Raw genomic sequence first — 23,368 nt, 5'->3', positions numbered from 1 at the left:
TGCACAGTGCAGGGTGGGCCAGTGCAGGATGCGCCAGTGCAGGGTGGGCCAGTGCATGGACTGCGCAGGGTGCGCCAATGCAGGGTGGGCCAGTGCAGGGTGCATGGACAGTGCAGGGTGGGCCAATGCTGGGTGCATGGACAGTGCAGGGTGGGCCAATACTGGGTGCATGGACAGTGCAGGGTGGGCCAGTGCAGGCTGCATGGACAGTGCAGGGTGTGCCAGTGCAGGGTGCATGGACAGTGCAGGGTGGGCCAGTGCAGGGTGCATGGACAGTGCAGGGTGTGCCAGTGCAGGGTGTGCCAGTGCAGGGTGCATGGACAGTGCAGGGTGCCACTTGCACCCTCTTCAATAATGGCGGAGCTTGAGTTGGCAGGCAGCCTTACCCACAGACTGAAAGCTCAGTGAATCATTTAATTAAGGGCTGCAGTTAGCAGAAGCAGCACAAAGCTCACTTCTGATTGATGCTCACTGACTTTCTGACCGGGTTTCCATTTGTGCTTTTGTTTACTGTTGTGCTTTCTGTTTCTGCGCTCTCATTCCTCACTGCGGCCTTGGCAGAAAGTTGCTGCAGCTGGGTGGTTAATGTCAACCTGGAGCTTTATTGCAACTGACAAAAGTCACTTCATCACCGAGGGATCAACACAAAGAAACGAAGAAATAATTTTTAATGGTAGCAGGTTTAACCAATGGGATCCCACAACACGATTCAAAATCGTGAGGGGTCTGGACAGAGTAGATCGCGAGAAACCGTTCCCATTGGCAAAAGGGTCGAGAACCGGAGGACACAGATTTATGGCGATTGGCAAAAGAATCAAAGGCGACATAAGAAAAAAAATATTTTTACGCAGCGAGTGGTTAGGATCTGGAATGCACTGCCTGAGAAGGTGGTGGAGGCAGACTCAATCACGGCATTCAAAAGTGAAAAAAAATTGCAGGGCTATTCGGAAAGGGTGGGGGATTGGGACTATTTCAGGTGTGTTGGCCTTTATTACAAGAGGATTTGAGTGTCAGAGTAAAGATGTCTTACTGCAATTATATAGGGCCACACCTGGAGTATTGTGTACAGTTTTGGTCTCCTTACCTAAGGAAGGATTTATTTGCCATTGATAAAGTGCAACGAAGGTTCACCAGACTGATTCCTGGGATGGGGGTATGTCCTATGAGGAGAGATTGAGCAGACTAGGCCGATATTCTCTAGAGTTTAGAAGAATGAGAGGTGATCTCATTGAAACACACACAGTTCTTACAGGGCTTGACAGGGTAGATGCAGGGAGGATGTTTCCCCCGGGCTGGGGAGTCTAGAACCAGGGTCACAGTCTCAGAATAAGGGGTCAGCCATTTACGACTGAGATGAGGAGAAACTTCTTCACTTAGAGGGTGGTGAGTCTTTGGAATTCTCTGCCCCGGAGGGCTGTGGAGGCTCAGTCATTGAGTATATTCAAGATAGAGATCGATAGATTTTTAAATATTAAGGGAATGAAGGGACCTGGGAACAATGCAGGAAAGTGGAGTTGAGGTAGAAGGTTATCCATTATCATCATAGGTGGTCCCTTGAAACGAGGATGACTTGCTTCCACGCCAAAAAAGAATGAGTTCACAGCTGTTTCGAATGAAGGATCCGAACTACATCCTCAAGGGTGGAAGATGCCTGTGCGTGGATTTTTTTAACGTGGGGTGACCGTTGCACACCAGCCACCACACGGGCTTGACAGAGCGAGGTCTTGGTCCAGTGGAAAGGATTACTCAAGACGACTGGGGACCACCCTGCTGCACGGACCTAGTGTACACACATATCGCAATGTGGGCTGTCCTGCGCTGCCCCTGGGCCCCTAGCCCCGAACTCACGCCTCCCCTGGGCCCCGATCACATCACTCCACAGTCTCTCGCCGCTCCTTCGCCCCGACCTCGCTGTTCCTGCTGTACCTGCCCGCGCTCCAATCACCAACCTGGACCTTGATGACATCACTCTTCGCTGCTGTCACTCTCCTGCACCAGCTCACGCTGCTCCCTGTAGTGGCCTCTATTGTGTTCCTAACACAGATGAGGCTGCACACAGGGAGGTTAAAGTAACAGTGACCTCAGTCTTTAATAAGACACTCCAGAGTGAGTAACAGGCCTTGGGGACCGGCTTATATACAGTGCTCCCAAGGGATGCTGGGATCATCCCATGGGACTTCAGGGGATGAGCTCCCTGGTGGCGGAACATGGGAGTGCATGCTTTACAGATGCATGCTTTACAGATACACAACAGCCTGAGATTTCCATTGCTCCTGTCCAGGCGGTGCGGCGATGCTCTAACTTCGGGCTTTCCTGGAGAGTTGACGGACAAGTAGCCATGTGGGGAACCCTGTTCCAGATGGTGGAGGAAAAGAAGATTATCCATGATCTCATTGAATGACGGAACAGGCTCGAGGGGTCGAATGGCCGACTCCTGCTCCTATTTCTTATGAGACACTCTGGCCTGGATGTTCCTTTAATAAAAGATGCCCCTTTTCAGGCAGCGTAGCAGTGGTCTGGCAAGTAAAATGGGGCAGAGAGACCATCTACTGAAACTCCACATCTAAAATTCTTTCCCTCGCTGGTGTAACTTTTGCCCATTGGAAATGCACCCGCTGCATTTAAATGAAACGGGAGGTGGGGAGCGGGGGAGGGCTTGGTCAGGTGACCGCTGAAATTTCCATGCATTTCTGCCTAATTACCGCCCCTGAATCTCACCAGCACTGTAAAAGTGATGACATTCAGCCTGTATAGTGAGCAAGAGGCAGGAAGAGATCAGGAGGGTGAAAGGGCAGACAGGGGAACGATTCTGCAGCACCGTTTTGGCCACTGAGTCGCTTCCACTAGAAAGAAGAAAGACTTGCATTTATATAGCGCCTTTCATGACCACCAGATATCTCAAAGCGCTTTACAACCAATGGAGTACTTTTGGAGTGTACTCATCCTTGCAATGTGAGAAACGCGGCAGTCAATTTGCGCACAGTAAGCTCCCACAAACAGCAATGTGATAATGACCAGATAATCTGTTTTTGTTATGTTGACTGAGGGATAAATATTGGCTCCAGGGATAACTCCCCTGCTCTTCTTCAAAATAGTACTATGGGATATTTTACATCCACCTGAGAGGGCAGACGGGGCCTCGGTTTAATGTTGCATCCAAAAGACAACACCTCCAACAGTGCAGCACTCCACTGGGAGCATCAGCCTAGATTTATGTGATCAGGTCTCTGGAGTGGGACTTGAACCCACAACCTTATGACCCAGGGGCAAGGGTGCTGCCCACTGAGCCACAGCTGACACTACTTTGAAGCTGCATTTTCTGAGAATTTAACGGTACTTTGTGAAATTTACTGAGGATTTAAAGGGATCTTTGCATAGTAAAATAATGGCTTACCTCTGGGGATTTCATTGTTCCTGTGGTTTAAGGAGGAGGACAAGATGCAACAGCCTTGTATCCGAGAATAGGGTCCAAGGCCCACAGAGGACTTAGCTGGACTTTTCCTGTAGGCAGTGTCCGAGACACCTATGCCTTTCCCCTGACACTGTGATAGAGTTATGACAGCTAATGGAATCTCTCTAGCAGCCTCTTCCCACTGGGAAAGCTATCTATTGTTAGTAGCTGTGAACAGCACTTCACTTTTATGTATCTGTATCCTCCCAATAGCCACATCAGTCAGCTGTTAATTAGAAAGACTTGGATTTATATAGCGCCTTTCACGACCACTGGACATCTCAAAGCGTTTTATAGCCAATGAAGTACTTTTGGAGTGCAGTCACCGTTGTAATGTGGAAAACACGACAGCCATTTTTGCGTATAGCAAGCTCCCACAGCAATGTGATAATGATCCAGATAATCTGTTTTTGTTATGTTGATTTGAGGGATAGATATTGGCCCCAGGACACCGGGGATAACTCTCCTGCTCTTCAAAATAGTGCTGTGGGATCCTTTACGTCCACCTGGGAGGGCAGGCAGACACTTCATTTCCAGTCAAACATTGCAGAAGGGGGATTTTGGGGGTCTCTTGTGGCTACGAAGGTTCTTGTTTACTTCCTGGTTTACACCTTGTGGTCCTGGGTATCGTGGAGGCGAGTCATGCTTCCAACAGTACCTCAGCGGTGGCCTGCTGAGGTATTTAATATATTTCCGGCCCTGAGAAGCTCTTTCTGGTGGCGTAGAGCTGTTGCGTTGGGAGTGGCTTAGCCAGTCACGTGATGTTCACAAGACTCAATAAAACCCCAGCCAGTTGGATTCAGGGGATCCACGATGGGGCAGGTGGTTGTGAGCCTGGTGGATCAACCGGTAATATGCAGTGTGATTGTTAAACCTTTGCTAATAAACCAACTAGTTCTTAATAGCAATGTGTTGCTATGAATTCTTAAGCAAAGAACCCATGAAGCAAGTACATTACAACACTCCTGTGAAACACCTTGGGACGTTTTACTATGTTAAAGGCACAAGCCTTTAAAATGGATTGAATTGTTGAGAGGTTGTGATGAGATGAACTAACGGTGAAGGTGATCAAGTCTCCCGACTTCACTGGCATCACCAGGAGTTGCATTCTGCTGAAAACAGCACCCTCTGCTGGTAGATGCCTGAATTACTATGAAGGATGTTAAACTCCATCCCGAGCAACCTCAGTAGCATTTTTGAGTAAAAGAAAGCTTTTCTTTGCAAAAACTGGCCTAATTGTGACCAATTTTCCTTGTATCAACAACTAGAATATAGAGATTGAGCTTTTTTGCAATATATATATCACTGATACCATGATTAAAATTTTTATTTCTTAAAGCAATAATAGTTTATCGTGGGACTAGTTATTACTCTTGCAGAGAACCGGCACGGCCGAATGGCCTCTTTCTGTACTGTAACCATTCTATGATTCTAGTTTATATAGAGCCTTTTGTATCAAAATGTCTGATAGCATTTCATGCAGTAAATCGCTTCTCGGCCTTTTGGCTAAGATCATGCGTAACTGACCTGACAGGGGAGTAACCACCATAACCCCAAGGTGGTTCTCCCTGGATCAGGAAGGTATATGCTTGCTTTTTTGGAAATAGGAGGTGTGTGGGGGACCTGACCCATCCACCTCCACGGAGGTGTGTGGGGGACCTGACCCATCCACCTCCATGGCACGAACCTGGTATTGCAGTACTTCCAGGAACGGTGCAGTGGCTCTAGGCCTTTTGGCTAAGAGCATTGGCGCAGAGTGATCCTTGAATGGGCCCAAGGTGACCTCTGGCGTTTGTGATTTGACAAAGAATTGGAACGATTGGCTACGAATTTCCAAAAAAAAAAAAATACTTTCTGAAGTGTGACCTCTGCAACATCACCCGTCTCCGCCCCTGCCTCAGCTCATCTGCTGCTAAAGTCCTCATCCATTCCTTTGTTATCTTGAGACTTGACTATTTCAGCTCCCTCCAAGCTTGTCTCCCACATTCTACCCTACGTAAACTAGTGATCCAAAACTCTGCTACCCGTGTCCTAACTCGCACCGAGTCCCGCTCACCAATCACCCCCTGTGCTCACTGCCCCGTGTCCTAACTCGCACCGAGTCCCGCTCACCCATCACCCCCTGTGCTCGCTGCCCCGTGTCCTAACTCGCACCGAGTCCCGCTCACCCATCATCATAGGCGGTCCCTCGAAATCGAGGAAGACTTGCTTCCACTCCTAAAGTGGGTTCTTTGGTGGCTGAACAGTCCAACACGAGAGCCACAGACCCTGCCACAGGTGGGACAGATATTCGTCGGGGGAATGGTGGGGATGGCACTGATTTACCACACGCTCCTTCCGCTGCCTGCGCTTGACCTCTTCATGCTCGCAGCGTTGAGATTCTCTGCACGAGGTAGGAAAAGCCATAAAACAGCTCACCCATCACCCCCTGTGCTCACTGACCCGTGTCCTAACTCGCACCGAGTCCCGCTCACCAATCGCCCCTGTGCTCAGTGACCTACATTGGCTCCCAGTTAAGCAACGCCTCGAGTTCAAAATTCTCATCCTTATTTTTAAATCCCTCCGTGGCCCTCACCCCCTCCCTATCTCTGTAATCTCCTCCAGCCCCACAACCCCCCGAGATGTCTGCGCTCCTCTAATTCTGTCCTCTTGAGCATCTCTGATTATAATCGCTCCACCATCGGTGGCCGTGCCTTCTGTTGCCTGGGCCCCAAGCTCTAGAACTCCCTCCCTAAACCTCTCCGCCTCTCTATCTCTCTTTCCTGCTTCAAGATTCTCCTTAAAACCTACCTCTTTGACCAAGCTTTTGGGCACCTGTCCTAATTTCTACTTATGCGGCTCGGTGTCAAATATTTTATCTCCTGCGAAGCGCCTTGGGATGTTTCGCTACATCACGGGCGCTATATAAATATAAGTTGTTGTTGTTAAATGTCTCATCTGAAGCATGGCACTAATGCAGTTTTCCTTCAGTGCTACACTCTAGCATCGATGTAAGTTGTAAATTTAAGCCATGCTATCCAAACCTAAGGGCCATAAATATAAGACAGTCATTAATAAATCCAATAAGAAATTCAGGAGAAACTTCTTTACCCAGCGAGTGGTGAGAATGTGGAACTCGCTGCCACAGGGAGGGGTCGAGGCAAATAGCAGAGGTGCATTTAAGGGGAAGCTGGATAAGCACATGAGGTAGAAAGGAATAAAAGGATATGGTGATAGGGTGGGAGGAGGCTGGTGCAGAGCATAAACGCTGACATAGACCTAAAGGGCCATATCGCCTACTTTTGGGTTCTAAATTATATGTAATATGGGACTTGATCCCACAATCTTCTGATGTAGAAGCAGCTACTACCAACTGGGCCAAGGAAAGAGTTGTTTTGTAAGAAATATGCATTAATAAGGCTGCTGTAGGTCCTTCTCATGGACAAGCTCTTGAACTCTCGGGCACTTCCCCATTTTAAAATGTGTTCTCTTCTCTCTCCCTTTAGGTACCCCCAGGGCCGTGAGCCCCTCCCAGGCTGATAACATGCAAGTGGACCTTCTGCACTCCTCTGTCACTATTGATCTTCAGTTGAGCTACAGAGACCCCTGCGAGATTGACCGGGGGGATGATTCCCTGCCCACCGCGAATTATTACACTCTGGATCTCGGCTATCCGAGGAATAAAAATGCCGTTGAGCTATTGAGCGCCAAGGTATGATGACATTTGAGAAAGAAAGGCTTGGATTTATAAAGCCTCTTTCACAACCACCGGACATCTCAAAGCGCTTTACAGCCAATGAAGTACTTTTTGAAGTCTAGTCACTGTTGTAATGTTGGAAATGTAGCAGCCAATTTGAGCACAGCAAGCTCCCACAAACAGCAATGTGATAATGACCAGATAATCTTTTTTTGTTATGTTGATTGAGAGATAAATATCGGGCAGGAGACCAGGAGAATTCCTCTGCCCTTCTTCGAAATAGTGCCACCGGATCTTTTGCGTCCACCTGAGAGGGCAGACGGGGCTTCAGTTTAACGTCTCATTTAAAAGACGGCACCTCTGACAGTGCAGCGCTTCCTCAGTACTGCCCCTCCGACAGTGCGTCGCTCCCTCAGTACTGCCCCTCCGACAGTGCAGCACTCCCTCAGTACTGCCCCTCCGACAGTGCAGCACTCCCTCAGTACTGCCCCTCCGACAGTGCAGCACTCCCTCAGCACTGTCCGTCGAGGTGCTCAGCGCCTTCCCGGATGCACTTCCTCCACTTAGGGCGATCTTTGGTCAGGGACTCCTGGGTGTCAGTGGGGATGTTGCATTTTATCAGGTAGACTTTGAGGGTGTCCCTGTAACGTTTTCTCTGCCCACCTGGGGCTCGCTTGCCGTTTAGGAGTTCCGAGTAGAATGCTTGCTTCGGGAGTCTTGTGTTGGGCATGCGGACAATGTGGCCCGCCCAATGGAGCTGGTGAGTGTGGTCAGTGCTTCAATGCTGGGAATGTTGGCCTGATCGAGAACACTGACGTTGGTGCGTCTATCCTCCCAGTGGATTTGCAAGATCTTGTGGAGGCAGCACTGGTGGTACTTCTCCAGCGAGTTGAGATGTCTACTGTATATGGTCCATGTCTCTGAGCCATACAGGAGGGCGGGTATCATTACTGCCCTGTGGACCATAAGCTTGGTGCCAGTTTTGAGGTCCTGATCTTCAAACACTCTTTTCCTCAGGTGACCGAAGACTGCGCTGGCACACTGGAGATGGTGTTGGACCTCATTGTCGATGTACTGACTGTCCTGTAGTGACTCTGTCAATAACTGGACTGACTGTCCAGTAATGACTGTGTCTATAACTGTCCCGGGAACAACTTGTGTAACTTGCTAACAATTTATTGAATGTCAAGTTTGCATCTCCGGTCTTAAAGTCCATGTTTAATGTCACCCAATCAGCACTTCCTTATTTATCTTGTCTTTTCTTTCATGTGTTTGAACCCTGGCGACATACTGCACCGAGCCTGGTCTCAAAACAGTTTCTCAAAAAATAAACAAGAGTTTCACCGATTGTAAACTTCTCTGATTTCAGGCTCCTGCACATCGATGGAGCTCAGAAACCGGTTGGAGCGCATCAACAATCGGGTGGACTATCATAATTCTCTTCCACTCCTGGCCATTGTTCACCCGCAGCGAGGTCCCAACAGGTTATGCAGCTCTGTGCAGCCTTGGCCAGAAGGTGGCGCTCGACTACAATTTTCTCAGCAGTAATAAATTTTGCTTTTTTGCGATTATTTTGGAGGATTTTTTAAAAGTTTGCTTGAAGAAAAACTTGCATTTCCAAAGCGCCTTTCACGTCCACCGGACGTCTCAAAGCGCTTTCCAGCCAATGATTTTTGGAGTGTAGTCAATGTTGTAATGTGGGAAATGCAGCAGCCATTTTGCGCACAGCAAGCTTCCACACACAGCAATGTGATAATGACCAGATAATCTGGTTTTGTTGTGTTGGTTAAATGATAAATATTGGCTCGGACACCAGGGAGAACTCACTTGCTCTTCTTCAAAATAGTGCCATGGGATATTTTACGTCCAGCTGAGAGAGCAGACGGGGCCTCAGTTTAACGTCGCATCCAAAAGACAGCACCTCCGACAGTGCGGTGCTCCCTCAGCACTGCACCGGGAGTATCAGCCTAGATTTTTCATGCTCAAGTCCCTGGAGTGGGACTTGAACCCACAACCTTCTGACTCCGAGGAGAGTGGTGCTACCCACTGAAGTGGCTACAGAGCTAGGGAGAAGGTCACAGTGATATAATCGATCCAGCTCTCTGTGGATTAACTGGGAGCCATCGGTATATTTTATAACCTGCTCAGAGATCGTGAGTTTGTTGGAAGCAGTGGCGAAGAAGTGGGAAGACTGAATTACCTCCATTGTCAATAAAAAGAACATTGCAAGGACTTGGCTCCTTGGCTGTCACACTTGCCTGAAGCTGCAGTTGCCACTGGCATTGACTCTCAAATGGTTAAGATCAGGCTGTTTTAGAGCACTCCGGATTGTGTGGCTTTTCAACATCATTTTTCAGAGAGTAATGAGACTTGGAAACAGAGAACTCCATTAAGCCGAAAGCTTCAATTAATGTCATGGAATTAGAGGGATCAAGGCAATTTTCTGGCTTGTCATTTTTTTGCAGTACTGTAATAAGCCATGAAGACTAATTATACCGTCAATGCTCTCGCCTCCTGGCAGCGCTTCAATTAGTGCCTGGGCGAGGGGGGCATGCCTTTCTTATTCATGAATTTGTTTGTGCAAGGAAAGGGAGAAAAGAAATAAAGCAAACCCGACTATTCTCAACCCCTCTGGTGGCATTGATTGAGAATACTGCCCTTTCTGTGCTCATGCTGTCTGTGTGAGTGGAGGGGGCGGTCTGTGTGGATGGTGAGAAAAAAGGCGCCTGCGATTTTTAATTATTACTACATCGATTGATGTAATTATTATTACTTCAATCGAGAAAGATAACCCGTGGCCTGACTCCGTACTGCAAAAGTGGAGAACATACCTTTAAACTCTGTCGACGGAATACTTGCCTTTAGTAGCCGAGGCATAGGCTTGAACTGTATAAAACACCCGTTAGGCCACAGCTGGAGTACTGTGTCATCATCATCATAGGCGGTCCCTCGAACGAGGATGACTTGCTTCCACACGAGTTCACAGATGTTTCAATGAAGGACCCGATGTTCCAGTCCTGAACTCCAGTTGAGGGGGTGGAAGATGCCTGTGCGTGGATTTTTTTAACGTGGGGTGACCGTTGCACACCAGCCACCACACGGGCTTGACAGAGCTCGGTCTTTATCCAGCGTTAACCAGGACGACTGGAGACCTGCTCTGCTGCACGGACCTAGTGCGTACACATATCGCAGTGTGGGCTGGGCCCGTGCTGCCCCTGGGCCCTCGGCTCTTCTGGGCCCCGTACCCTCATTTGCCGCACCTCCGCCCACGATCTCTTGCCACTCCTCCACCATAAACACTCGCCGCACCTCCGCCACGATGCCCCGCCGTATCTCCGCACCAAACATTTGCTGGACCGCCACCACGATCACCCACCAAATCTCAGCCACGATCCCTCTTCACTCCTCCGCCGCAATCACTCACCGCACCTCCACTGTACCTGGGCCCCGCCGATGCTCCTGCCCACGCTCCAAACAGCGACCTGGGTCCTGATGACGTCACCCACCTCGAAGCCATCATGCACTTGGAGCAGCTCGCGCTGGAAGTTGTAGTGGCTTGCTCCAGCTCTTTTTGTAGCCCCAGCCTGCAGAGGTGTTCTCACACAGGTTGGGGTGGCCCATGGTGTGTGCAGTTCTGGGCACCACATGACAGAAAATATGTGATTGCACTAGAGAGGGTACAGAGGAGATTTATGAGGAAGCTGCCTGGAGAATTCTAGCTATGAGGACTGACTGGATAGGCTGGGGTTTTCTTTGGAACAGAGGAGACTTGAGGGGACACCTCATTGAGGTGTATAAAATTATGAGGGGCCTGGATAGAGTGGATAGGACAGACCTGTTTCCCTTAATCGAGGGGTCAACAACCAGGGACATAGATTTAACATAATTACTAGGAAGGTTTGAGAGGAAAGTTTTTCACCCAGAGGGTGGTGGGGGTCTGGAACTCACTGCCTGAAAGGGTGGTAGAGGCAGAATTTAAAAAGTACCTGGATGTGCACCTGAAGTGCTGTAACCTACAGGGCTACGGGCCGAGAGCTGGAAAGTGAGATTAGGCTGGATTGCTCTTTGTCGGCCGGCACAGACACGATGGGCCGAAATGGCCTCCTTCCGTGCTGTAAATTTCTATGATTCTATATCTGAGATCCCATTGGGTTTTACTGTGGAATTTTTCACATAATTGTTTAGAAAGTTGCTGAGTTTTAGAATGCAGGAGGTTGGAGGGGCGGTTTGTCAGGTCAGGTACACGAGGGAGTGGAGCCACGGTGTTATTGGGGAATTGGTCAGACCAAGTGCGCCTGAGTACGATGGTATGAGTGCGCTGTGATCTTGAGCCTGGCAGTGTGTGCATGTGATAACCGGAGCCCTGAGCCCGGTCATGGGAGTGAACTGCGCTACTCAGTCTGACCATGAGAGGGAGCTAACTTACTCAGCCTGTCAGTGTGGGCAAAGCTCAGCTTACTGAGCCTGATGATGGGCGAGAGCTGTTACTGAACTCAACAGTGCAAACGAGCTGAGTTATGGAACTAGAAGTTGAAAGGGTTACAGAACCTGACTGTGTGAGAAAGTGTGTTAGTGAGACTGAGTGTGAGAAAGTGTGTTAGTGAGACTGAGTGTGAGAAAGTGTGTTAGTGAGACTGAGTGTGAGAAAGTGTGTTAGTGAGACCGAGTGTGAGAAAGTGTGTTAGTGAGACCGAGTGTGAGAAAGTGTGTTAGTGAGACTGAGTGTGAGAAAGTGTGTTAGTGAGACCGAGTGTGAGAAAGTGTGTTAGTGAGACTGGGTGAGAAAGTGTGTGAGTGAGACTGAGTGTGAGAAAGTGTGTTAGTGAGACTGAGTGTGAGAAAATGTGTTTGTGAGACTGGGTGTGAGAAAGTGTGTTTGTGAGACTGAGTGAGAAAGTGTGTTAGTGAGACTGAGTGTGAGAAAGTGTGTTAGTGAGACTGGGTGAGAAAGTGTGTTAGTGAGACTGAGTGTGAGAAAGTGTGTTTGTGAGACTGAGTGAGAAAGTGTGTTAGTGAGACGGAGTGTGAGAAAGTGTGTTAGTGAGACGGAGTGTGAGAAAGTGTGTTAGTGAGACGGAGTGTGAGAAAGTGTGTTGGTGAGACTGAGTGTGAGAAAGTGTGTTGGTGAGACTGAGTGTGAGAAAGTGTGTTAGTGAGACGGAGTGTGTTAGTGAGACTGAGAAAGTGTGTTCGTGAGACTGAGAAAGTGTGTTCGTGAGATTGTGAGAAAGCTGGCTTGCATTTATATAGCGCTGTTCACAACATCAGGACTTCCCAAAGGGCTTTAAAACCAATTAAATACTTTTGGAGTGTAGTCACTGTTGTCATGTAGGAAACGCAGCAGCCAATTTGCACACAGCAAGCTCCCACAAACAGCAATGTGATAATGACCGGATAATCTGTTTTTGTTAAGTATATTGAAGGATAAATATTGACCCCAGCACACCAGGGAGAACTCCCCTACTCTTCTTTGAAATAGTGCCACAGGATCTTTTACTTCCACCTGAGAGATCAGAAGGGGCCACGTTTTAACGTCTCATCCGAAAGACAGTACTTCCAACAGTGCAGCACTCCCTTGGTACTGGCACTGGGAGTGTCAGCCTAGATTTTTGTGCTCAAGTCCCTGGAGTGGGATTTGAACCCACAATCTTCAGACTCAGAGAGAGGTGTGCAACCAACTAAGTCAAGTTGATATTCAGTCTCCTTCCAATTTCATTTTCCTTAGAATTAATTTTATTTACATGCAACAGAATTGGTAATCCTGGACATACAGCAGAATTCAATGTAATAACTGAAGGATTATTTTGAGCTAATACTATAATCACTATTAATTGCTAACTACATTCCTACCCAGAGCCCCTAAATGTTACGGTATTTAGCAAATGTTTGGATCAGTAGTTTAATTTCTTGCTACAGCGGTGCTGTAATGTGCTCATTATGGGCAAACTGTGGGTTGTTCGAGGTAGGTTCTCTGTTTGGTTCAGGTACTAGCACTTAGCAAACTTGTACTGCTTCTCTCTGTGTGCTATTTCTCGGCAGGCGTTAATCTACATAACGCAGTATGAGTGCACTGACATTTATACCTGAACCCCACCGATCAGAAAACATATCCCGAAACGTTTCTGGGAGCATTTGCTGTCTCACCCAGAGTTTGGCTGTTCCCAGTCTGGGCAAAACTGTGGCAATCCACATGGTCAGCCAATTCCAAAGGAACGAGTGTGAGTTTCAGCGGAGCAAGTGTGAGTTTCAGCAAAGCAAGTGTGAGTTTGAGCGGAACAAGTGTGAGTTTCAGAGGAGCAAGTGTGAGTTTAGAGGAATGTGAGTCTCCGAGAAGCAAGTGTGAGTTTCAGAGGAGCAAGTGCGAGTTTAAAGTAATATGTGAGTTTCAGAGGAGCAAGTTGTTTCAGAGAGGAAGTGTGAGTTTCAGAGGGATGAAGATGAGTTCCACAGAGCCAACTGTGAGTTTCAGAGCAATGTACTGCAGTGTGAATTCCAGAAGATGCAAGTATAGGTTTTAGAGGGGTAAGTGTGAGTTCCAGAGGGGTTCACACTGCTCCTGTTTTCTGGTTACATTGGCAGATGTCTTAGAAACATAGAAAGTAGGTGCAGGAGTAGGCCATTCGGCCCTTCGAGCCTGCACCACCATTCAATATGATTATGGCTGATCATGCAACTTCAGTACCCCATTCCTGATTTCTCTCCATACCCCTTGATCCCTTTAACCATAAGGGCCACATCTAACTCCCTTTTGAATATATCTAACGAACTGGCCTCAACAACTTTCTGTGGTAGAGAATTCCACAGGTTCACAATTCTCTGAGTGAAGAAGTTTCTCCTCATCTCGGTCCTAAATGGCTTACCCCTTATCCTTAGACTGTGACCCCTGGTTTTGGACTTCCCCAACATCGGGAACATTCTTCCTGCATCTAACCTGTCCAATCCCGTCAGAATTTTATATGTTTCAATGAGATCCCCTCTCATTCATCTAAATTCCAGTGAATATAAGCCTAGTCGATCCAGTCTTCATATATCAGTCCTGCCATCCCGGGAATCAGTCTGGTGAACCTTCGCTGCATTCCCTCAATAGCAAGAATGTCCTTCCTCAGATTAGGAGACCAAAACTGTACACAATATTCAAGGTGTGGCCTCACCAAGGCCCTGTACAACTGCAGTAAGACCTCCTTGCTCCTATACTCAAACCCTCCTGCTATGAAGGCCAACATGCCATTTGCCTTCTTCACTGCCTGCATGCCAACCTTCAATGACTGATGTACCATGACACCCAGGTCTCGTTGCACCTTCCCTTTTCCTAATCTGTCACCATTCAGATAATATTCTGCCTTCCTGTTTTTGCCACCAAAGTGAATAACCTCACATTTATCTACATTATACTGCATCTGCCATGCATTTGCCCACTCACCTAACCTGTCCAAGTTACCCTGCAGCCTCTTAGCATTCTCCTCACAGCTCACACTGCCACCCAGCTTAGTGTCATCTGCAAACTTGGGAGATATTACATTCAATTCCTTCGTCTAAATCATTAATGTATATTGTAAATAGCTGGGGTCCCAGCACTGAACCTTGCGGTACCCCACTAGTCACTGCCTGCCATTCTGAAAAGGACCCGTTTATTCCTACTCTTTGCTTCCTGTCTGCCAACCAGTTTTCTATCCACGTCAATACATACCCCCAATACCATGTGCTTTAATTTTGCACACTAATCTCTTGTGTGGGATCTTGTCATAAGCCTTTTGAAAGTCCAAATACACCACATCCACTGGTTCTCCCTTGTCCACTCTACTAGTTACATCCTCAAAAAATTCCAGAAGATTTGTCAAGCATGACTTCCCTTTCATAAATCCATGCTAACTTGGACCGATCCTGTCACTGCTTTCCAAATGCGCTGCTATTACATCTTTAATAATTGATTCCAACATTTTCCCCACTACTGATGTCAGGCTAACCGGTCTATAATTCTCTGTTTTCTCTCCCTCCTTTTTGAAAAAGTGAGGTTACATTAGCTACCCTCCAATCCATAGAAACTGATCCAGAGTCAATAGAATTTTGGAAAATGACCACCAATGCATCCACTATTTCTAGGGCCACTTCCTTAAGTACTCTGGGATGCAGACTATAAGGCCCTGGAGATTTATCGGCCTTCAATCCCATCAATTTTCCTAACTCAATTTCCTGACTAATAAGGATTTCTTTCAGTTCCTCCTTCTCACTAGACCCTCGGTCCCCGAGTATTTCCGGAAGGTTATTTGTGTCTTCCTTAGTGAAGACAGAACCAAAGTATTTGATCAATTGGTCTGCCATTTCTTTGTTCCCCATTATAAATTCACCTGATTCTGACTGCAAGGGACCTACATTTGTCTTCACTGATCTTTTTCTCTTCACATATCTATAGAAGCTTTTGCAGTCAGTTTTTATGTTCCCTGCAAGCTTACTCTCATACTCTATTTCCCCCTCTCTTTGTCCTCCTCTGCTGAATTCTAAATTTCTCCCAGTCCCCAGGTTTGCTGCTTTTTCTGGCCAATGCCTCTTCCTTGGATTTAACACTATCCCTAATTTCCCTTGGCAGCCACGGCTGAGCCACCTTCTCCGTTTTATTTTACGCTAGAGAGGGATGTACAATTGTTGAAGTTCATCCATGTGATCTTTAAATGTCTGCCATTGCCTATCCAACATCAACCCTTCAAGTATTCGCCAGTCTATTCTAGCCAATTCATGTCTCATACCACCGAAGTTACCTTTCTTTAAGTTCAGGACACTAGTCTCTGAATTAACTGTGTCACTCGCCATCTTAATGAAGGATTCTATCATATTATGATCACTCTTCCCCAAGGGGCCTTGCACAACAAGATTACTAATTAATCCTCTCTCATCACACAACATCCAGTCTAGAATGGCCAGCTCTCCAGTTGTTTCCTCGACATATTAGTCTGGAAAACCATCCCTTATACACTCCAGGAAATCCTCCTCCACCATATTGCTACCAGTTTGGTTAGCCCAATCTATATGTAGATTAAAGTTACCCATGATAACTGCTGCATCTTTATTGCACACATCCCTAATTTCCTGTTTGATGCCATCCCCAACCTCACTACTACTGTTTGGTGGTCTGTACACAACTCCCACTAGCGTTTTCTGCCCTTTGGTGTTCCGCAGTTCTACCTATACAGATTCCACATCATCCAAGCTAATGTCCTTCCTTACTATTGCGTTAATCTCCTCTTTAACCAGCAACGCTACCCCACCTCCTTTTCCTATCTGTCTATCCTTCCTGAATATTGAATACCCCCGGATGTTGAGTTCCCAGCCTTGGTCACCCTGGAGCCATGTCTCCATAATCCCAATTACATCATATCCATTAACAGCTATCTGCGCAGTTAATTCATCCACCTTATTACGAATGCTCCTCGCATTGAGACACAGAGCCTCCAGGCTTGTTTTTTTTTAACACTCTTGGTCCTTTTATGTGGTAATGTGGCCCTTTTTGATTTTTGCTTTTGATTTCTCTGCCCTCCACTTTTCCTTATCTCCTTTCGACCTTTTACTTCTGCCCTCATTTTACTTCCCTCTGTCTCCCTGCATAGATTCATATCCCCCTGCCATATTAGTTTAAACTGTCCCCAACAGCACTAGCAAATACTTCCCCAAGGACATCGGTTCCGGTCCTGCCCAGGTGTAGACCGTCCGGTTTGTCCCGGTCCCACCTTCCCCAGAACCAGTTCCAATGTCCCAGGAAATTGAATCCCTCCCTCTTGCACCATTCCTTAAGCCACATATTCATCTTAACTTCCTGCTATTTCTACTCTGACTAGCACGTGGCACTGATAGCAATCCTGAGATTTGAGGTCCTACTTTTTAATTTAACTCCTAGCTCTCTACTTCAGCTTGTAGGACCTCATCCCGTTTTTTACCTACATGGTTGGTACCTATATGCACCACGACAACTGGCTGTTCACTCTCCCCCTCCAGAATGCCCTGCAGCTGCTCCTAGACATCCTTGACCCTTGCACCAGGGAGGCAATATACTATCCGGGAGTTTGGATTGCGGCCGCAGAAACGCCTATCTATTCCCCTTACAATAGAATTCCCTACCACTATAGCTCTCCCACTCTCTTTCCTGCCCTCCTGTGCAGCAGAGCCACCCATGGTGCCATGAACTTGGCTGCTGCTGCCTTCCCCTGATGAGCCATCTTCCTCCAACAATATCCAAAGGTCTTGAAGCTGGTTCTCTTGACTAGGAGAAGAAGGGGGGAAAGAGAGAAGACAAAAATGATTGCACCTGGCCATCCCTCTGTAACACATGTGAGCCCTGGCCAGGCTGTTGGGTGGTGGGACCGGGAGAATGGTTCCAAACTACTCAGAAGAGAAGGCTGAGGGATGATCTGATAGGGTTTTTAAGATTATGAAAGGGTTTGCTAGGGTAGAGAAGATGTTTCCACTTGTGGAGGAGTCCAGAACTCGGGGCCATAAATATAAGATAATTGTAATGTGTGCACCTGTGAGCATGCACACGGGTTTATAGAGCTGTTGCACTGTGAGTGACTTAGCCAGTCACGTGATGTTCACAAGACTCAATAAAACCCCAGTCAGTTGGGTCTAGGTCATCCACGATGAGGTATGAAGTTGTGAGCCCGGTGGATGAACCGGTAATGTGTAGTGTGATTGTTAAACCTTTGTTCATAAACCAACTATGAACCAACTATGTTGCTATGAATTCTTAAGCAAAGAACCAATGAAGCAAATACATTATAATAGTCATTAATAAATCCAATAGGGAATGCAGGAGAAAGTCCTTTACCCAAAGAGTGTTGAGAATGTGGGACTTTTCCCACAAGGAGTAGATGAGGCAAATAGCAGAGATGCATTTCAGGGGAAGTTAGATAAGTTCATGAGGAAGAAAGGAACAGAAGAATATGCGATGGGTTGAGATGAAGAGGGGTGGGAGGAGGCTTGTGGGAAGTATGGACCAGTTGGGCCAAATAGCCTGTTCGTTTGCTGTAAGTCCTATGTAATACAGGCTGCTGACAGCATTCAGAGTTGATTGGAAAGTTTAAGTGAACCAGAAAAAAAAATCAGTTCACCTGAGGCCTTGACTTATTTTTTACATGTAAACGTATGCTTTTTTCTCCATTTAGTAGGAACATAGGAGCAGGAGGAGGGCATTCAGCCCCTCGAACTCAATGAGATCGTGGCTGATCTTCGACCTACCTGCCTTTAGCCCACATCCCTTAATACCTTTGGTTAACAAAAAGCTATCAATCTCCAATTTAACATTAACAATTGATCTAGCATCAATTGCTGTTTGCAGAAGAGAGTTCCAAATTTCTACCACCCTTTATGTGTTGAAGTGTTTCCGAACTTCACTCCTGAAAGGCATAGCTCTAATTTTTAGACTATAGCCCCTAGTCCTAGTATTAGTATTAGGCGGTCCCTCGTATCGAGGATGACCTGCTTCCACATCAAAAAGGGATGAGTTCACAGGTGTTTCAGTGACATTCGATGTCCCAAACTACATACTGAAGTGCCTGTGGGTGGATTGTTTTAACGTGGGGTGGCCGTTGCACACCAGCCACGACACAGGCTTAACAGAGCTAGGTCTTGGTCCAGTGGCAAGGGTTAACCAAGACAACTGGAGACCAAACTCTGCTGCACGGACCTAGTGTGCACACATGCTCCTACTATCCATAGATCGCAGTTTGGGCTGGCCCTTACTGCCCCTGGACCCTACTGCCCCGGACCCTCGCCTCTCCTGGGCCCCGATCATGACACTCCTGGGCCCCGATCTCTCACTGCTCCTCCGCCCCGATCAAAAATGGAGCAGTCAGAAACAGGACATCAATTAGTCTCCTCTTATCTTGGAGACATCAAATATCCTTGTTCTAGACTCCCCAACCTGCGGAAATCGTTTCTCTCGATCTACCCTATCTGGTCCCCTTAGTAATCATGTTGTAAAGGATGTGTGTGTGTGTGTGTGTGTGTGTGTGAGAGAGAGTGAGAGAGATTGCGGGGGTTAGTGTTTAAATGGGCGAATGTTTACACATTTCAATGGGCAAGTGTTTTCAAAAAGACTGTTTGGAAATGCAGAGCACAGCTATAATTAATTGTTCCGGTAATTTCCACAATACTGTTTGTGTGTTGTACTGTTTTATAGTTGATTGAATTCCAGAGTGTAGCTGTGACTCACAACTGCTTGGAAGATTATCACATGCGGCTCAATCATTAATTATCTTGTTTTATTAGTTGCTGCCTGTGGCACATGATGAATTAACCGAACCCTAAGAAGGAAGGAGCCAGGTTTAGGGGTCGTAATTCGATACCGCCCACTTTGTGGCGGTCACCATCATAGGCAGTCCCTCGAAATCGAGGAAGACTTGCTTCCACTCTTGAATGTGAGTTCTCAGGTGACTGAACAGTCCAATACGGGAATTACAGTCTCTGTCATGGGTGGGGCAGACTGGTTGAGGGAAAGGGTGGGTGGGACAGGTTTGCCGCATGCTCCTTCCGCTGCCTGCGCTTGGTTCCTGCATGCTCTCGGCGACGAGACTCGAGGTGCTCAGCGCCCTCCCGGATGCACTTCCTCCACTTAGGGCGGTCTTTGGACAGGGACTCCCAGGTGTCGATGGGGATGTTGCACTTTATCAGGGAGGCTTTGAGGATGCCCTTGAAACGTTTCCTCTGCCCACCTGGGGCTCATTTGCCGTGAAGGAGTTCCGAGTAGAGCGCTTGCTTTGGGAGTCTTGTGTCGGGCATGCGGACAATGTGGCCCGCCCAGCGGAGCTGGTCGAGTGTGGTCAGTGCTTCGATGCTGGGGATGTTGGCCTGATCGAGGACGCTAACGTTGGTGCGTCTATCCTCCCAGGGGATTTGCAGGATCTTGCGGAGACAACGTTGGTGGTATTTCTCCAGCGATTTGAGGTGTCTACTGTATGATGTCACCGGGGCACTACCTATTTCGCCCAGAGAATGTCTACCGCCTCAAAGTGGGATATTCGGTTGTATTGCCCCAAGAGGGGAGTGGAACGTTAAGGGAAACTTTGGGCGCTAACGGAGCGGTAACGCAGGAGGCTGACTTCATTTTTGGCTCCAGGATGCCGGCATCCTAACGCCTGAAGATGAAAAACAAATCTTGCTCAAAATTTCAACGACCTACACCCACACTTCCCCCACTACTGCGACAAATAAATAGAAGTTTAAAAACGTACATTTCAGCCCTTAGCTTGCACTGTGGACGATATCGCCCCGGGATCGGCGCTGGACTGACTGCTTTCCCCAGCTGGTCTCAGCGCCGGGCGCTACGGCAGGCGAAAAGGTCAATTTATCAAACGCGGGACTACGGGGACGCCACACACTCGGTGACGTCACCGACTGGGCGAGGCTAGCGAGCGTAGCGCAATCGGTCAGTGCCGCCGCTAAACCTTCACTGAAGTTCGCGGCAGGCGCCCGACAGCGCGGCGCTCGGGCAGGAGGTCCTTGGCGCCCCTCTCTGGCGCTAACAGGTGGTGCTAAACAGCCTAATTTCTACCCTTTAATCCTTAAATCATCAAGGACGGGTTTGGCGCGGAAAGGGTCAATGTCTGTATCGCAGCGATTGGGAAACCGGAATATTTCAGATCGAACTGTTGCCACTGGGGTAGTCAGGATCACCTTGGGACCAACACGTTACTGCGAATGAGATAGGATTGCATTAACGGCGGCGTTATATGGAATTCATAAAAACACTCCGTCCTACAACTTAGTTTCCTTATTTAAAAGCTTGATTATAAATATTGCGCATTAATTCGATGAAGAATGTATATTGTGAACTAAACCCCTCTGCCTATTGTTGTTTTACTCTAATCTGGACTAAACAGAGCAGATTCCTCGGGGGTCCCTGTACCAACAGTCACAAAAGCCCGTGCTCCCCAGTATACAGGTTGCTCGTACCCCAGCTCTGGGCTCCTCGGTCCCAAGGATGCTTGATGCTCCAATCTCCCAGCTGTGACTGTAATGAATTTAATAGAAGGATGTTACCCCAGTATTCAGGACAGTTCAGGAGGCCCACCAAGAAAAAAAGAAAGACTTGCATTTATGTAGCGCCTTTCACGACCACCGGACGTCTCAAGGTGTTTTACAGCCAATGAAGTACTTTTTATTTGGAGTGTAGTCACTGTGGTAATGTAGGAAACACAGCAGCTAATTTGCGCACAGCAAGCTCCCACAAACAGCAATGTGATAATGAGCAGATAATCTGTTTAAGTGATCTTGATTGAGGGATAAATATTGGCCCAGGCCCCTCCTGCTCTTCTTCGAAATAGTGCCACGAGATCTTTTTATGTCCACCCGAGGCAGACGGGGCCTTGGTTTAATGTCTCGTCCAAAAGACAATGCAGCGCTCCCTCGATTTTTGCACTCAAATCTCTGGAATGGGACTTGAACCCACAACCTTTTGATTTGGAGGCGAGGGTGCTGCAACAATGGAGTGAAGCCTACCAAGGATGTTCAAGAATATAGGGAATGACTTTCCGGCATGCGGGGTAAGGCACTTTAGACAGGGTGCAAATCGCTCACTGATTAACAAAGTGGGAATCACTTCAAATTTTGTTAAACGGGCTTTATTGTACCACCAACATCCCAGACCCATGGTAACTAGGTGTCATAAATATAAGATAGCCACAGATAAACGCTATAGGGAATTCAGGAGAAACGTCTGTACCCAGAGAGAGTTGAGAATGTGGAACTCGTTACCACAGGGAGCGGCTGAGGCGAATAGTATCGATGCATTTATGTGAAGCTAGACAAACACATGAGGGAGAAAGGAATAGAAGGATATGGTGATAGCGTGAGATGAAGAGGGGTGAGAGGAGGCTCGTGTGAAGCATTAACACCAGCATATGGACCAGTTGGGCCGAATGGCCCATTTCTCTGCTGTAACTCCAGTTTCTGTTCTGGTATAAACATACAGGGGTCGAAATTGGTGAAACACAAGTTCCGCCTGTTTTTCGGCGGTCTCCGGGCGGTGCGTCATTTTTTTACCGCCCGGTACCGCTGGGGCCGAGTGGGTGGGAGTTTCATCTCACTTTTCTCGGCGGTAACCGGAGCGGAGTGCAGCGGGCGGTGTGCGGTGGAGGAGGTCTATCCACTCGGGAATCTTCGGCTCCCAAGTCGTCCGCACATGCGGCTGTCAATCTCCGCCCCCCCCCCCAAGAGGCACCGACCAGAGACCAGAGACTGCCGGCCGGGTGGGGGAGGGGTGGGGAGAGATCCCTGTGCGGGGGGAGAAATCGCTCTGTGGGGTGGGGGGGGAGAGATCGCTGTGGGGGAGGGAGGGGGGGGAGATCGCTGTTGTGGGGGGGAAGAGATCGCTATGGGGGGGGGGAGAGGGAGAGATCGCTGTGGGGGAGGGGGGGAGATCGCTGTGGGGGGGGGGGAAGAGATCGCTATGGGGGGGGAGAGGGAGAGATCGCTGTGGGGGAGGGAGAGGGGGAGATCGCTGTGGGGGGGGGAAGAGATCGCTATGGGGGGGAGAGGGAGAGATCGCTGTGGGGGAGGGGGGAGATCGCTGTGGGGGGGAAGAAATTGCTATGGGGGGGGAGAGGGAGCGATTGTGGGGGAGTGGGAGAGAGATCGCTGTGGGGGAGGGGAAGAGATCGCTGTGGGGGGGGGAGAGAGATCGCTGTGGAGGGGGAGAGATCGCTGTGGGGGTGGGAGAGACTGGGGGGTGAGAAAGGCTATTAAAATGTTTATTATAGTTTATTAATAAAGGAGTAAATTAGGCTTTATTAGACCGTTTACATTATTGCCTGACACTAGAAAATACTACAATCCATTTAAAAATACATCAAACTGTGGAGAACTATAAAGATCTGTGTAATATCAAACAAGCCTGTCAGCTCTGTGTACATACCGTCCACTTAAAATCCACTTAAAAGCACCTTCTCCAGGACGGTATGCAGATCCAGCGGTATGTCGGTGGATTGTCATGAAACTTGCACTTTTGGGTGGCATGGGCGGGCAGTGTGCATACCGCCCAGCGATATGTCACTGATTAAACTTCTACCAGGCGGTATGTCAGCGGTATGTACCTGTTTTTTGACAAAACTTGTGTTTTTGGGCAGTAAGCGGGTGGTCGTGGGTGGTATGCCGATGAATTTCGGGTCCATACTGTAAGAGGTAAGAAGTATAGGGATAGAACTTTTCAACATTTGGTCACATAATGCCCTCTGTGTGTCACTTACAGCGCTTACTTT

The 23,368-nt window shown here is 48.0% G+C and overlaps 1 protein-coding gene and 1 pseudogene across 9 annotated transcripts in view; both read left to right on the top strand.

Annotated features, from left to right (window-relative positions):
- The window catches only part of LOC139230043 (synaptotagmin-1-like), a 383,490-nt gene that overhangs the window by 235,359 nt on the left and 124,763 nt on the right, over window positions 1-23,368 (top strand). For 8 of the 9 annotated variants that reach the window (XM_070861801.1, XM_070861805.1, XM_070861802.1 and 5 more), the window contains one exon: window positions 6,937-7,142. The exons of the other annotated variant lie outside the window; for it this stretch is intronic. The gene's annotated coding sequence lies outside the window, so the exon portion shown is untranslated. The remainder of the gene's footprint in view (window positions 1-6,936; window positions 7,143-23,368) is intronic. 9 annotated transcript variants of the gene reach the window in all.
- On the top strand, window positions 4,938-5,175 carry LOC139230683 (U2 spliceosomal RNA; annotated as a pseudogene).

This window comes from Pristiophorus japonicus, chromosome 19 (genome assembly GCF_044704955.1).
Source record: "Pristiophorus japonicus isolate sPriJap1 chromosome 19, sPriJap1.hap1, whole genome shotgun sequence".
Taxonomy (NCBI): domain Eukaryota; kingdom Metazoa; phylum Chordata; class Chondrichthyes; family Pristiophoridae; genus Pristiophorus; species Pristiophorus japonicus.
Note: the sequence above shows the minus strand (reverse complement) of the source record. Positions and strands in the feature narration are given on the sequence as shown.